This window comes from Ovis canadensis, chromosome 15 (genome assembly GCF_042477335.2).
Source record: "Ovis canadensis isolate MfBH-ARS-UI-01 breed Bighorn chromosome 15, ARS-UI_OviCan_v2, whole genome shotgun sequence".
Taxonomy (NCBI): Eukaryota; Metazoa; Chordata; class Mammalia; order Artiodactyla; family Bovidae; genus Ovis; species Ovis canadensis.
The window spans coordinates 83,592,612-83,609,043 of NC_091259.1; the positions used below are offsets into that span (position 1 = coordinate 83,592,612).

Here is a 16,432-nt window from a genome sequence, read left to right on the forward strand (position 1 = left end):
TACTGCTCATTACTTAAGACTCAAGAATTGTTAATATATTGTCAGATTTGCCTCATTTGTCTCCATGGATAGATATATAGAAGGGTCCCTTTTAATCTTCCTGTGAACCATTTCAGCAGGCATGGAGACAGTCTAACCCTATATACCTCACTGTGCATCTCCTGAGAATGAGGACATTTAGCTTCCTAACTACAACACTATTTACCACCATTATCATCTGTGCCTTTAATACACCAAATACTCCAAAAAGAGTCTCTAATACTGGTTAAAAAAAAATCCAGACCCCAATCAAGGCTCAAGAAATGAATTTGGATGATGTCTCTTTAGCCTCTCTCATTCTAGAATGGCCTCCAAGTTTTATTCTGGTTGGTTTTGTGTATGGTTTGTTTGTTTACAATCCAAGCTTTCTAAAAGGACCAGAACAGTTGACTTGTTGACTCGTAGTTGACTGTCATATCTCACTTATGTGTGATTATTTCCTCCCAGTGCCGTTCAGCTTGCCTCTCTATCCCTAACACATCCTGTGAACACTGACTCGATCGAGGTTGAGAGGCTTGGGAAAGGATGCTTCACAGGTGATGCTACCTACGTCCCTCATAACGCAGCCCATCGTGCTCTCAGCTGCTCCACTTGGTGAGACCTGGTAAACTACATGATCGTCCGGCAAAACATGATCACTTGGTTGAGTCTGTAACTGCCAGAGCTCTTTGTATTTCCTCCTTTACAGTAAGCAACCTGTGGCTAATGTTTGGCACCATGTGAATATGCTGTTCCTCTTCAACCTTGTGCTTAACAGTTCAGCAGTTACGGATGATTCCTTCATAAATTATTATTTCATTTGGGGGCTAGAATATGTTGATTTTCCAATTCCATCCTTATTATTTCTACATTACTGGCATTCTTTTGGAAAGAATAACTGAAGTAGAGTAAATGCTTAATTTTTTCCCATAATTGCTACTTATTATCTGTAATAGTAAAAACGGGACAGCCCAAGTGCCCATCTAAAGGGGACGAGATGACTTACTATAGTAAGGAAGATTCTCTGGGTAGTGATAACAAAAGATCTTCAAGATACATTGTTCAGAGGGGGGAAAAGCAAGCAGCAGAATAATGAATATAGCAAGGCTACCTTTTGAAACAGAGGAGAAACCAATGGGCCTTCAGTTAGAGACTGAAGGGGCAGGAGGCCAGAGACACAGGTGGAGGCTGGCCTCTGAGCACACCATGTTACGGCATTCTCATTGCTTAATTACCTATTCAAAATTTATTCTTAAATATTTGATGATGGGAAGAAAATGTTAAATGATAAAGACAAAACATAAAGTTTATATATACAGTGTGATCTCAACTTTGTTTTTTAAAAAAATCTTTAAGAATAACGATACAAAAAATTATAAAAAGCGTTAACCATGGTTCTCTTTGGGTGGTAGGATTATAGGTGACTTCATCATCAGGAAAGGCACTGTTCATTTTCTAAATTTAAAAAGTAATAATTGCTTATTGTAAAAAGTCAAACAATAATAAACTCTTTACAGTTTATGAAAGGGTTGCAATCTAAAAAGTACACAATAAGACGCATCCAAATACAGGAGGGAAAATACTTATTGTCTGTGCTGAAATGAGATTTCTGCTTGGAATATTAAAATAGAAAAAGTCGGAAGAAGCCTACAGAAAGATGTGACTCTGAGTTCCCAGTTGCATATGGCACAAAGTTCGTCAGGAGTGATTAAGGAACAAACTCCAGCCTATATCCTCAGAGTACAGTTTTCATCCGCCAGCAGCAGACAAACGTAAGGATGTACACACTGTGTCAGCACGGTGCAGGCCAACCTCCCGAATAAACTGAGGATGAACGAACTAAAAGGAAATTATCTCCTTGGTGACTGTGACAACTCATGGTTCAAAACCAAAAGTCTGGAAGTGAAACTGCCACAAAGCTGAATAATTACTAACCAGGAGGGTGGCAGAAATACAGTTCCCATCCATTCACTTTAATCCTTAACTGAGCCTGTAATTTTTCTTACAGCCAATCATTCTTTTACCTAATTTAGAGGTCTTCAGCAGAAATGAGTTCTGAGGGTTCCTAACAGTGCTGTGCTTAGTCGCTCAGTCGTGTCCGACTCCTTGCGACCCCATGGACTGTAGCCCGCCAGGCTCCTCTGTCCATGGGGATCTGCCAGACAAGAATACTGGAGTGGGTTCCCATGCCCTCCTCCAGGGCATTTTCCCTACCCAGGGATCGAACCCAGGTCTCCCGCACTGCAGGCAGATTCTTTACCATTTGAGCAACCAGGAAAACCCAGTGTTGTCCTATGGTGCAACATTAAAACTACTTTGAGAGAAACGTATTTAAACCATTTATAATCTTATAACATGTGGTGGAAACAGCAACAATCCAATTCCTAAAAAAAAAATCTGACCTTCTGACCTCATGTAACTCAAGAGGAAGAAGAAAATATAGGTCACAGACACCGGTGATTCAGAAAACTGTGATGCAATCTTAAGTTCCTACACAAACCAGAAGGACAAAGGAAGAGCTGCTACAAATACCAGTTATCAGGAAAACTCAAAAACTAAAGCTCAGGATTACCGCAGAGCTTGTCTACCACCTCCCAGAGACCTAAACACACCAACGGTTCAAAGACGACAAGTCTGAGGGACAGCAAGAAGTCGAAGGGACTAAATCAACTTCACAGTCTCTCTTTTGTCGAAAAAAAAAAAAAAATTTGCTCTGTTTCTTTAAAAGGATAAGGGGCCTTTTCCTGATACACTCCTAACAGCCACCTGAGAAGCAATTCTACTTTGTTCTCCATAAAGAACAGGAGCTGAATCAAGCTGCAGCTGGGTGGGCCCGTGGCTGAGGGAGTCCTAGTCGAGGGTGTTTCATTCCTCTCTTTAAAAAGGAGAAAGAAACAAGTTGCCCGATCTGGCCCTTAAGTCAGATTGGGACAAAAGGTGCCAAGAATCGTCTTTGTGACACCGTTACACAGGCCCCCAAGTCAGTTCTCAACCACTGAAAGCCTTGTGCAGGTACAACCAGAAGGACACGATTAGGATACGTGTGCAACACAAATGCCAAGATCCGCCCACCCCCATTTCTAACCACTTCCCCCATAACATGACCCATCACTCTACAAAGATGGGGAGATGCTTAATTCTAGGACATAAATTATACTTAACAACCACTAATAAAAATCACCCAGAGGGGATTTCTCTGGTGGTCCAGCAGTTACGATCCCATTTCCAACGCTGGGGGCATGAGTTCGATCCCTGGGTGGGGAACTAAGATCCCACATGCTACATGGCACAGCACACACCCCCCTCAAAAAAAAAGTCGCTAAGATTATGCACAACCCAGTGGAAACTGAAGTCAGACTTACAGGTTCCTCCTGCAATTAAAAAAAATTTGTGTGGCTGTGCCGGGCCACCAGTGCGGCATGGGCTTTCCTGGTCTCGGCAGTCGGGCACTGCTCTCTAGCAGCAACACACAGCCTCCCCACAGCGGCAGTTTCTCCTGCTGCACAGCACTGGCTCAAGGGTGCTCGGGCTTCAGCTGTGGCGGCACGTGGGCTCAGCAGTTGCGGCTCCCGGGCTCCAGAGCATAGGCTCAACAGTTGAGGCACACGGGCTTAGTAGCTCTGCAGCCTGTGGGCTCTTCCTGGACCAGGGACTGAACTCATGTCTCTTGCACCGGTGGATTCTTTACCACTGGGCGATCAGGGAAGCCCCTTCCCCTTGCAATTTGATCACCTTATTATGCTAGCAATTTCACTCCCCCTTCTAGCAATATGACTTTGGACAAATTATTTAAGCTCTTTGAGACCTGGCTGCCTCCTCTGTAAACAGGAATCATGCTACTGGCCTCATCAAGCTGCTGTGAGGCTCTAAGAAAAGCATGGTAGAGCATTAAGACCCCTGCTGTTACTGTCGTCATCATTACTGAATTCTCTTTGGGGTTCACCATGGTTTCTCTCACCAAACAGTGTGCCTAGCCATCATGAAACCCGAGACCTGCGATGCCATGATTCCCAAGGGAAGCAGATTGCTGAGAAACATTTCAGAGGCTATTACCAGACAACAAATTAAAGGAAAAGTATTCATTTCTGTGGAAAAACATAATTAAATGAGATTTGGGCTACTTATACATAAAAAAGTGAATTAAAGAAACTAGATTCAGCGACTTTCAGCTGAATCTGTAAAACCTGGCCAATAATTCACACCCCAAATCCTCCCTACCAATAGCATTCCAAGGGTATGAATCAGAAAGTTATTAGGCTTGGAAGGGACTATGAGAATGCAGGCCAATGACCTCATTTATTTGAGTAACTGCATCTCTCCCCACTTCACCGTGCCCATGTAGGCAAAGGCTAAGAGTCCAGTCAGCCATGTAACACCAATGTATATCCAAAAAAATAATTCAGGATTCAACCCAAGGTTAACTCTTTAAAAGGAAAACAAAAAATCCTTTACTCAATCTAGGATCACCTGCATAAGTAAAGTTCTCCCAACAACTGGAAAATTAACTACAAAATGTCAGATCTTTAATTAGAGGCCTACAAGTATCCAAGTACTCTTTAGAAACTCCATGTGGGTGGAAATACACAGGGTTTTTCTAAAGGGCTTTCTAAAAAACTTCAAAAACTAGCAGTTTTGTTTTCATCAATAGGACTTTCTACAGGGCATTTCAGGACACTTCTTAGGACGCCGTATATGATCCAAGTCCAATATGTAAGCACCGTAGCAGCCTGCCTCTACAGGCACATCCCTGCCTCTACACAGCTCCTGCCTGACTCTTGGAGTAGACTGAATGTGGGAGTGGGGCAGGGAATTGGGGGCAAAGCACCACAAATCTAGGACTGAAAAACAGGGAACAAATTCTGAAGGGAGACGTATCTGGGGACATAAAAATTTCAACTATCACTTGAACTGTGTGCAGCCTGCTAAAGGAGATCTTAGAATATACCAAACTGCTAACTGTGGCTTAAGTCTACATAGAGAAACCTTAATGTTTAATCTTTTTATCTATAATTTCTAAATAAGAGACAGTGTAGTAGATTTATATATGGGTCCTGACAGGCCAACTGAACCCAGCTCTGTCACTTTCTCAGTGAAAGTGTTCGACACTGAGTCGTGTCAGACTCTCTGTGACCCCATGGACTGTGCGTAGCTCGCCAGGCTCCTATGTCCATGGGATTCTCCGTACGAGGACACTGGAGTGGGCAGCCATTCCCTTCTCCAGGGGAAGCTTCCTGACCCAGCGGCTGAACCTGGGTCTCCTGCATCGCAGGCAGTCTTCACCGTTTGAGCCACCAGGGAAGCCCCTGTTCTCAGTACAAGACAGTTTCTTGGAATAGTTACTGAACTTCCTTGTACTCCAGTTTCATCATCTGTAAAAGGCAGCATGTATATGATAGGATTACCACTAGGATTAAAAGACTTACCAAATGAAAAGTGCTTGCTATTATATAATTCCAGTGCTTGTACCAAATAATACCTTCTTTCTATAATGAAGAATTACAGAATGGCAATAAGAAAAATATATTTAAGGCCACAAAGTCCTATAAACAATCAGCCAGGGACTTCCTGGTGGCCCACTGGTTAAGACTCTATGTCCCCAATGCAGGGGATGCTGATTTGATTTCTGGTTCAATCCCTGGTCAGGGAAGATCCCACATGCTGTGTGGCGCAGCCAAAAATAAATGAATAAATAAGTATGCAATTCTAAGAAAAATAAAAATCAGCCAAATTAAAGAAAATTATTCTAAGCAAATTGAGACTGCCACTGCAAAAGTCTCCAACTCATTCTGTATCAAAGATATCTTACCACTGTCACCTTTAAAAAATAATTAGAAAATCTCAAGATAGTGGTTAAGACAATAACAACTCTTTCATCATCTTATTCATTCCCACTGTCCTCAGCATAAGTAACTCACTTATAATCCTCAGATACACGAAGCCCTAAAAGAACAGGAAGTCACACTGTCAGCGGTGGGTTCAGAACCCAAACCCAGGCGGTCTGGCTCCAGTCCAGATGCTTCATTACTACAGAACACTCCTTACTGCCTGACACAAAACCTCCTATGAGGTCTCTCCTGTTTCATGCGCTGGTCTCACATATAGTAGGCCCTCCATCAACGTTTCACTGTCTCACCGTATCAACTGGAAATCAGCCTGCTTTGTATTTTTAATGTTCATTTCCCCAAAGGTCAAGAAACTGAAGAATCATGCTGAGGGGAATTCCCTAGTGGTCTAGTGGTTAGACTAGACCTCACTTTCACTCCCAAGGGCACAGGTTCAATCCCCAGTTGGGGAACTAAGATCTCACAAGCTACAGGGTATACCTAAAAAAAAAAAGAAAAAAAAAATCATGTTGAAGAAAAATGAAAAGAAAAAATTCTCACTCCTTCCTTTACAGCAGTTTATTTACATAGTTTCTGGGAGAAAAGGGGACTTTAAAACCTTCAACCAGAAATAAATTTGATAAAGTACCAAATAAAACTACATCATGAAATTCAGTTACTACGTATTTACCCTACAAACCCACCAACTCCATCCAAGTAAGAAAAATTACCTATTAGGAAATAGAGATCGATGCCACAGTAAATTTACTTTTGTAAGGCAACCAGAATAGGACATAAATCTCAAAAAACACAGTCAACAAAGAATGTGAGTGAACAAACTCTGTCATGTCTGTGCATTACCCCTTCATCCAACATGAAGTATGACATCAACACACCTGGCCAAAGGAAACGCGGAGCCTGCGCGCAGAGCCCTGTGTCAGCCCCTTCTCATCCACAGAGCAGATGCATGCGCTAGTGGCCACCCTGCACGGCCAGAGCTAGGATTCTCCACACCTGGGTCTGCCTGCCTGGGACAGATCCTCTCCAAGGACAGTCTCCATCAGTTTCTTCTACCCTGCTCCCATGCTGCCCTACCCATCAAGAAATAAGAACATATCCCTGAACCCGGGCGGACCGTGTGACTTGCGTTGACCACAGAATGTGGCAGAAGTGATGATATGCCAATTCCAGGCCTGGCAACATCCACTTTCACCCTTGGAAACCAATCAACAGGCTGCAAGGGAAATTCAAGACATCACACTGGAGAGAGAGGCCATACAGAGAGGTCCTAGATGATAAGACATTACTCAGAGAGAGGCCACACTGAAGACTATCTAGGTCCCAGACCAATGAGTTGAAACTCTGTTGTGCTGTCTAAGCCAGCTGTCTAAGCTGTCTAAGCCAGCTGTCTAAGCCAGCTGAAAACAGACAAGTGAGCGACCCCCACAGATGTGACACAGAGCAGAAGAGCCGACCGGACGAGCCCTGCCCACACTCCTGCCCACAGGGTTGCGAGCAGCAACAAATCATCACTGTCCTAAACCACAAATGTGGAGGTGGTGTGATACTACGGTTTATAATAAGAAAGACACATTTGGTCTTTGTCCTCACTTTTGCACAGATTTCCTAAAACACTTGAAATTTCCTGAGTGAGAGAAACCTGTCATTCATAAGGAGCTTCTTTTAAATTTATAGGTTGACTTAGGGTGGCACCCCTACAAAGCCTCAGGATAGGGCTGGTCACCAGAAAAACCAAGTGATTAGAGGAAAAAGAAAGGGGATTAGGGGTTAGATTGGCCGGGAGATTAAGCACTATAAAAACTACTGAACAAGATTTGATGACCTTCCAGATTGGTGAACACATTCACATGCCAGGAAGGTGATGCACCCCAGTTCTATGAGGACAGAAGCTCCTACGTTTCAGACCCTTCCAGATCTTGCCCCATGCACCTCTTCATCTGGCTGTTCAAACTGAAGTGAAGTCGCTCAGTCGTGTCCGACTCTTTGCGACCCCATGGACTGTAGCCCACCAGGCTCCTCCGTCCATGGGATTCACCAGGCAAGAATACTGGAGTGGGTTGCCATTTCCTTCTCCACGGGATCTTCCCAACCCAGGAATCGAATCCAGGTCTCCCACACTGCAGGCAGATGCTTTAACCTCTGAGCCACCAGGGAAGCCCAATAAACTGCTAACTGTAAGCTTGAGTTCTGTGAATCACTCTATCAAATTAGTCCAACTCAAGCACGGGGTTACCTCCCACCTATAAGCCATCCATCAGAAGCACAGGTGACAACCTGGACCTGCAATCAGCATCTGAAGTCCAGGTGGCACAGTTCTGTGGAATCGAGCCCTTCAACTTGCGGGATCAGATGCTATCTCCAGGCAGAGTGTGTCACAACCAGTTAAATCTGCAGAACACCTAGTCGCTGGCTGCTGAGATTTGGAGAAATGCTTGCCAGTTTTGGAAAAAACACCCACTGAGGTTGTTTTTCCATAGCAGCAGATAACTAAAACACTACCTACCTAATATCCAGTGCACCTAATTCCTTGTAAGGGCTCTTCCTCACTAGACTACAAACTCTGGGACATGTCTATCCCAGTCCAGTCTTAGCCCAGTGCCTAGTACAGAAGAGAGTGAATATGTGTGTATATTTATATCCAGCTATGAGGGAAGCCCAAAGCAAACTCTAAACTGTCATAAAGAGCAACACCTAGGTGAAAAAAAAAGGCAGTCAGTTATAGGTGGTGCTGATGGTTCAAGGTTATCAATTCAATTTCTACAAGTCAAATATCTCCAAAACGAGAAAACTTTGTACCATTAACTAATCTCAACCAGTCATTTTATCATGCACACGTCATCAGTCAGGAGACGGCCAGGCGCCAGAGTATGCACAGGTCAGATCTACCCCCACCACTCCCAACTGTGGGGGAAAGAGGGTGGGACCCAAACCTAAAAACTATGTACCCCAGGGAGGACAGCAGCCTTTTTAATTTTTATACTCATGTAACAACGCTTCTTTATACTCATATTTGAAACAGGGCACATTCATAACAAAATACAGAAGCAGTGGATTTTCTGAGAGCAGGGCTGGGAATATGTGCTACTGTATATCTCGAGCTTGAGAGTGCTGGACGTAAAAGTGATGTGATTTAATGGGTAAAGCTAAGACTAAGAGGTAAGAAGCTTCAATGACTGATTTCCACCAGTGAGGTGTTACATAATCTTGGACAAATCACACTCTATGTATAAAAACTGAAAGTAATAACACCCTCTCCTCCTACCTTTAGGAATAATATCTCTGGAATATCTCAGGAGTTACAAAAACCTCAAGGCACGATTACAACTTTTCAAAGTAAAAGGCAAGTTAGGAACAATAACCAGAATACACAATAATAGGACTTTGCACAAAGACGTCTGGCACGCGCAGCTCTAAAAGTGCGAAGGAAACTACACTAGCTATGAAGCAGAATCAGAGAGTACCTACCTCTAATTAACCACCTCACATACTAACAGCAACTAATTTGATAGAATCAAGATCTATACAATCAAAATTAATACAAAGCCACTTTATAAGCAGCCAAAGACTAGAAATATTAATAAAATGCTAGTGCAGGACTTCTCTGGTGATCCAGTGGTTGAGAATTCACCTTGCAATGCAGGGGACATGGGTCCAATCCCTTGTCAGAGAATTAAGATCCCACATGCCAAGGAGGAACTAAGCCTGCCTGCCTCAACTAGAGAGTCCGCCCACCGCCACGAAAGATCATGCATGACGCAACAAAGATTCCGCTTGCTGCAACCAAGACCCAACACAGCCAAATAAACTAAACAATTTTTTTTAATGTTAACAGAACCTGCACCTGTACTGCAGACATGCACAGCATTTATGTTCAGAATTACGAACACTCTAAAATACAACTGGTCTGCTTCTAGAAAGTTAGACTAAGAGGTTACAGTGAATCAAATACCTATACAAAGGTTGTCAGCCCAAATTTACCAAGAGATAAGCAAGCAATGTGACCTCTTTTTCTTACATTCACACCCCCCAACAAGCTTTTTAAATATATAAACTCAGTGTAAGGCAGACCACTAAGGGTATATCACAAAGAAGCTGACAACTTTCAAAATGCTCTGAAGATAGGAAACTAAAAAAATTCGAGTGATTGTTATTATAATAAAGGGGAGGAACAAAACACCAGCTTTTCTGCTACAGATTTTGCTGACCAGAGCTTCCAAAAGTAACTCACAAGGATGTAACCTAATGTCTGCAACACAGGAAAGTATCCTCAAAAACAAAATATGATCAAAACTGGGAACAGAAAGCTGTAAGACCCAAATTTGAGACTGACAATCTTCCTTATTCTCCCCTCAGAAGAATGAAAAGAAAAGAAGTTTTTAACCTGCAAACTCTTCTGGGGCAAAGAGGGAGCTGAAACCATAAGAACCCCTTCAGGTTCTTGGAAGAACACAGAAGAAATCACTGAACCAAGAAGAAACTGAAGCTCAACTTCTGAGTCGCAAGCTATCAACAGGACCAGGAAGGCTCACAAAAGTGGCAAGAGACTTCCTACTAGCAAAAGAGAGAGAAAGACAAAAAAGAGCAGCTTTCGATGGAAGAAATTTCACGGAGACAAAGACAGCTTAACCCCAGAGTCGAGAACAGACCCCAGCTGCTTCAGGCACACAGGCCTAACGGCTTTGGCAACAACATACCTCTCATCTACAAACAACATTAGGAGGCTGAAGTAGAAGCCGCTTTCAAGTCACGAAGGAGCACGTCTTTCTGTTTTCTGCGTAGTCTTTGGGGACGAGAGAGTCCAGCTCTCCTTCCTGGAGCGCCACATGGCCCCCAGCCGTTCCTGGACACCCCTGGAACCATAGCGACAGCACCTAACAAAGCTTTGAGGGCTCTCAATGAGGCGTCCTCACAAGCCCAGACAGACAGGATTGCTCACCAGGCAAATGAGAAAACGTACACCTGGAAGAGGCTGAGAAATTCATCCAGGTTTGCAAGATGAGTCAGTAGGCAAAGCAGGATTTGAATTCAGGCTTTGCCTTCAGATAGTATCAGAGCTTGACTCTCAGCCCTTGGCTCAGCAGATACTGCGTTCAGTGTTCTCCAGTGTTAGAGTCAGCCCAGGTCAGGTTCTTGGCTGACTAGAACAGGGAAAGGAAAAATTTCCCTCAAGGCTTCAGGAAAAGGAGAAGTCAAATTATTAAACGCAGAGCTCTTATGCTAAAAGGTCCAGTGCCCCTTCTACCTCGCCAATCACATTCCTCAGCCAATCAAAGTAAGACACTGGATTTTAAGAAACTAGTCATTTTAAGCTCTGACTGGAAGTTGGACTGCATTTCCCCAAATTTCCAAACAAAAAACACTAAGGGGGACAAGAAAGATGCAAAAGCAATTACAGCCAGCCAGCAAGTGTTTACTGAATATCTAGGCGCCCAGCACTACTCTAGGCGCTGAGGAGCCTAGAGCCAATGAGAGCATTCCTGCCCTCAAGGAGCTTATAAGATTATTTATGCAATAAAAAGTGACACTTTCAAGTATTGATAAATGCTAGGAAGAATATATAAATAGTAATGTTGTTCAGAGGGGACAGATTAAAGGGAGGAAATCAAGAATTCAGAATCATTTCTATTTTTTTATTACTATGAGCCTGAGAAAATATGAATAAGGAGAAACGTTAAAATATTTTCATTCAAATTAATACTACAATATAATCCAACATCACTTCCTATTTTTAAATAACTACATGCTGCTGCTGCTAAGTGGCTTTAGCCGTGTCTGACTCTGTGCGACCCCACAGATGGCAGCCCACCAGGCTGAGAATCCCGTCCCTGGGATTCTCCAGGCAAGAACACTGGCGTGGGTTGCCATTTCCTTCTCCAATGCATGAAAATGAAAACTGAAAGTGAAGTCGCTCAGTTGTGTCCCACTCTTCACAACCCCGTGGACTGCAGCCCACCAGGCTCCTCCGTCCATGGGATTTTCCAGGCAAGAGTACTGGAGTGGGGTGCCATTGCCTTCTCCAAAATAACTACATATATAAGACTAAATTTGAAATAGCCTTCAAAGGAAGCATTCTTGCCTCAAAACTTACAGCAAACTTAAAGCCTTTACGCATATGGCAGTAAGATCCCAATATTTATCCACCAATATTTATCATCCACTGACTGATAAAGATGAGTGGTAGAATGCAACAATACTTTCATGGAACATTCACTGAATGTTTGCAGCATACCTGACAGCGCTAACTAAGCATTTTTCTGCACATCATCTCATTTACTTCTCACAGTGACACTATGAGCAGTGTCCACTATCCCCATTCACAAATCACAAAACTGAGGCTTAGAAAGGTTAAATGATCTGCCCATGTGGAGGGGAGGTTCAAATTCAATCAGATGCCAAAGTAGATGCTCTAACCACTCTAAGTAAGTAAGTAAAGTCACTCAGTCGTGTCCGACTCTTTGTGACCCCGTGGACTGCAGCCCACCAGGCTCCTCAGTCCATGGAATTCTCCAGGCAAGAATACTGGAGTGGGTTGCTGTTTCCTTCTCCAGGGGATCTTCCCAACCCAGGGATCGAACCCGGGTCTCCCACAATGGAGGCAGACGCTTTAACCTCTGAGCCAGCAGGGAAGCCCTACAGCTTCTATACAACAAGCAGTAAACCTCAGACACAGAAAAAACACAACACCCTTTTCATGTCTTCACACCTATGTGACAGAGAGTTAATTCAGGAGATAGAGAGAGAAGGAATAACTCTGAATAACTCCATGTCAGAGCACAGGGCTATAGCCGTAATTCCACAAGACCCACAACTTACCCTATCTAGAAAGGAGCTCACCTCACCTGCGCTAACCATTACTTACCCCCGGTAGGCTGTGTTAATCATTATTTGTCATATACACACAGATCATCCGTTGAAAGAGACAAGGAAAACTACAGTGTTATGATTATTATTGCCTTGATGCTAGAGCAAAACACCAGAAAGTGATGTAAGTAAATTATGTGCACCAAGAATGCAGGGTTTGAGGGACTGCCCTGGCGGTCCAGTGGCTGAGGCTCCGCGCTCCCAATGCAGGGGGCCAGGGTTTGATCCCTGGTCAGGGAACTAGACCCCACATGCTGCAACTAAAGAGTCTGCATGCCACAACTAAAGATTTCACACCCCACAAGGAAGACTGAAGATCCCATGTGCTGCAATTAAGACCTGGTGCAGCCAGGATTAAAAAAAGAAATGTAGCATTCAGGAATAACTGAACTAGTTGTTTTACCTCTAATTTTCTTTCTTTAACAAAAAAAATTTATTAAAGCAATACATACCACATGACCCAGCAATTGCACCTGGGCATTTATCCAGAGAATGTACATTCACACAAAAAAATTGTACACAAATGTTTATAGCAGCTTTATCTGTAATAGTCAAGAACTGGGGAAAAACTCAGAAGTTCTTCAGTGGGCAAGTCACTAAACGAAACTAAGGCATATCCAAACCTGGGAATACTACCCAGCAATTAAAAAGGATACATGCAACTCGGATGACAGTCCAGGGAATTACAGTGCACTGGGGGAAAAAAAAAAAAAAAACGATCCCAAAGGCTACATTCTGGGAATTCCTTGGCGGTCCAATGGTTAGCGCTCAGTACTTTTCACTGCCTGGGCCAGGTTCAATTTCTGCCTAGAAACTAAGATCCCACAAGCCATGGAGCAGCCCCCCAGCAAAAAAATTTTAACTAAAAAAAAAAAAAGGTTACATACTATATGATTCTATTTACGTGACATTCTTGAAATGGCAAAGGAAGACAGACCTGTGGGATTACAGAGCTTGGGGAGGGTGATCCTGGCCGCCTTCCCCGGAGGATATGTTTTCCAGACTCTGCACAAAAGCTTTACTGCAACTTTATCGACTGCACTGTCACCTCACGGTGACGTGGAGGTGGGAGTGACCACAAAAGGGCACTGAGACCCTGTGGGATGGAAACGCCTGGCATCCTGACTGCATCACTGGCAGCACCCCGGCTGTTAACGGTGTGCTCTGGTTTTCGAAGATGCTACCATTGCCACTGGAGGAAAACGGGTACAGGGCACAGGGGATCTATCTCACTGTCATTTCTTAAGACTGCCTGAAACCTAAAACTGTCTGTAAACAAAGGCTAATCAGAAAAAAAGGGAAAACAAAACAAAAGGTAACACACACCTCTTGCAACAAGCAAAAACAACAGTCTGTGGTCAACAGATTTTGTTTTCTGTATAAAAATGGGATCATATATACTATATGTCAACCTAAAGCCTACCTTCTTTACCTGTTACACAGGGACTCCCCTGGCAGGCCAGTGGCTGGGACTCTGTGTTTCCAATGTAGGGGGTATGGGCTCAATCCCTGATTGAGGAAATAAGATCCTACATGCCACATGGCCAACTTCTTTTTTTAATCACTATATCATAGAGAGCTGAAGGGGAAAAAAAGTCTTTAAGTGCCAAGCAGGATGGCAAGTATAGAATATTTTCTGATTGGGGCAAGTGTTTCTAATGCTCGCGTGCTGTCGCTGAGTCAGGTGCCTTCAGCGAGAGCACAGTATAGAGTGGCATTCTAAAGAGATCTGCAGAAATGCAAGGTCTGCAGCAGCTCTTCCAGGATCCTACCCCCTTCTCTGCCTCCTCCAAGTAACCATCCTTATGGGCCCACAGACGAAGAAATGCTAAATGATTTCTTTTGAGCAAAAACTTGCAAGAGGGGATAATTCTCCCACATACTGAAGCCACAGCAAACAAGCTTCCCTGAAAATATATTCCCCCTTCAAGCAGAAGTGCAAAATATCTTGTTAATAACAGTGCAGACTACCACTATTAGGGCTTCATGTTTTGCGTACTCCATCTCCAGAGCCCCTTGCTACCCCTTTGCCATTTTACAGACCAAAAGCTGGCTTGATGTGAAATTACTCGCCCTTGATCAAACAGCCAGTACATGGTGAAGATGGCATTCAAAGCTACAAGTGCTTCCCCCACTTTATCAGATGCTTTTCCATTTAGCATGTCTGGGGGGACTATATATGTGCCAGGACCTATTATAGGTGACAGTGACAGAGAGATAAAAAACCAACAAATACAACACAGAAAAGGTCTTCAGCATCAGTTTTCTGAAGGCAGCGGCAGTATACTGGAACTGGAACTGCCATATTGAAACATGGCGTTATACAAAGTGCTGTGGGTTTGAAAAATCCAACCATCAGCCCCAAAGCAAGAGACACTCTCTCACATTAGCTTCCTTACAACTGTTCTTAGTTTCAGTTCCATTTGGATATTCTACAAGTCACATGTTTCTCTCTGTGATCCTTGGCAAAAGGTGTGCAGTGGCCTTCTATACAAAACACTGCCCCAGACATGCTCAGTATGAACGGAAGCTTGCCAGCTCAAATCAGCAGGAAGCTCCTTAATGCTGTAATGCTTTGAAATTTTGGCAATGAAAAGAAATGAATGTTTTTAATCAAATCATGGATGTACAGAGTTAAATATGACTTAGACATCACTTTGAATACAGAGTCTTAAAAAGGTATAAACCCACTTGCCCATTTTTATAAGACTCACAGGGCAGCTCTCAGACAAAAAGCCCAGGTCTCTCAACTCACTGTATGGCATTCCTTTCCACTCTTTCTTCTTTATGGCCAATGAAAACAAACTTAGTGATGTTCAAGTTTTTCTTTTCATCAACGATAAGACGCATTCATGAATCGTGCAGTTTAAAGACGAACTTTATCACAAACAGGAATGCTAGGCACCCCTGAGATATACACACACAGAGGTAAAGGAGACCCTTTACTTCTACCCCACCTACCGTTGGTATGGAAGAAGCTCTTCAGGCATTTGGGCGGGAGATGTTAATACACTAAAAAATTGCCATCACCCACATACGTCATCAGTATCTTAGCAATAGCTAGTACTGAGGGGATATCTATTGATACTATGAGCCAGGCACTCAAGAGTATTTACATGCTATTCCTTATCCTTACAAACACTCTCAAAAAAGGTGTTATATCGTCGTGTATATTGGTGCACACCAGGTTTAAAGAAGAATCCCCAAACCCCACAGCTGCCCAGGGGCCGGGCTAGAATTTAAGCTCTAGAGTCCATGCTCTTCTCCCACTCCACACTCCCTAGGAATAGAAAATCTGTCCTGTCTGTACATGTGGCTGTGACATTGAGCAGCCTCAAACATCGACATTATTTCTTGAATGGCAATTATGTAATTTAGCCATCTTTTCAATCTTCAGGTTGTCTTAACTAATTTTCTTTCACGATTCCTTGGTGGTCTTCCATGTTTTCTTCCTTTTTTAAGAAGCAAAATCCTTTGTCCAAATGATATCTTATGTGAAAACACTAAAATATAAAACAGATCAAAACAAATATAAAACATAAAATATAAAAATACCGTGTGTGTGTGTATATATATATATATTTATATATATATATTTATATATATATACATATATGAAATGTCAGCCTGCTCCAGTATTCTTATCTCAGAAATTCCATGGACAGAGGAGCCTGGCAGGCTTCAATCTGTGGGGTCCCAGAGAGTCAGAC

At 43.1% G+C, this 16,432-nt stretch overlaps 1 protein-coding gene across 9 annotated transcripts in view; it reads right to left on the bottom strand.

Moving 5' to 3' along the window:
• Positions 1–16,432, bottom strand: part of AMBRA1 (autophagy and beclin 1 regulator 1) — a 173,822-nt gene that overhangs the window by 145,376 nt on the left and 12,014 nt on the right. The gene's annotated exons all lie outside the window — the stretch shown is intronic.